Below are 1,008 nucleotides of genomic sequence, written 5' to 3' on the forward strand. Positions count from 1 at the left end.
CAGGCGCTCCCGCAGAGGCGTAAGCCTTACCCGGAGCTCTCTTTTTCTCTGTATGCACTTCTGCCTCCGTAATTTTCTCAAACCCTCTGTCTGACTGACTTCATTGCGAAGGTCTTCTGCTACACTCTATGTTGCACTTCTGGAGTCGAGCACAGAAACCCCAGCATTTCTCTTGCCCGCCGTTAGGTCGGGGCCCGCGCCCATTCCCCCCGTTTGTAGGGCGAGCAGCGAGCTGCAAGGTGAATAAAATGCGTTGTTGGATTGCCATCTATCGGTTCAAAGGCGTACAAACAATGTGATCCACAACGACCTACGGCAATACTGCACAAGCAGAAACCCCCACGTTTGACAGCATATCAGAAGTGCTGTTCTTTTCATGTATTATTTTAAGAGGGGGTCTGGGCCCGTCACCCCTGTTTGCACAGATGGGAACACATCTGCAGGTGAAGCAGAAGCAGTACGTACAAGGCAGTGCACACACTATGGTCTCACTGAACTGGTAGCTAGTCCCCAGCTGGCATCTTGAAATTGGATTGCACTGCCAGTACCAAGGGCCCTGGAGTGAATGCAAGTCGCGCAAGCGATTAGTACTGCCAGCCCTTACTAGAAGTGCTTCTCTAAGTAATAAACCAAGAAAGCCAGTGAGCGATGCTTCCACCGAAGTAGTTCCTGGTCCCTAAAGCGGACCATGCTCATAACTTCGGGAGTTGTGCAGTGAAGGGAAGCATGGGAGTACAATGACGGGTACCCCGTTCCCTGGTAGTAGTGTGGTGCGTTGCAGAACGCCAAAGAGACGCACTTTATCTGCTGTCTACGCAGCTCATGAGGGGCGAGCTGTGGCCGACGATTGCAAATGCAGGTCTCTGTCTTTCTTACTGCGGGCTGTGCACTTTTGGACTGACGATGATGCAGCACAAGCCGCCATATTACATCTACAATATGGTAACAAACATAAAACGTCCAGTATGAGACAGAGTCACTTCGTACTGAAGCTGCCTGGAGGCCTCA

This window comes from Eimeria mitis, genomic scaffold (genome assembly GCF_000499745.2).
Source record: "Eimeria mitis Houghton genomic scaffold, Emh_scaff2571, whole genome shotgun sequence".
NCBI lineage: Eukaryota > Apicomplexa > Conoidasida > Eucoccidiorida > Eimeriidae > Eimeria > Eimeria mitis.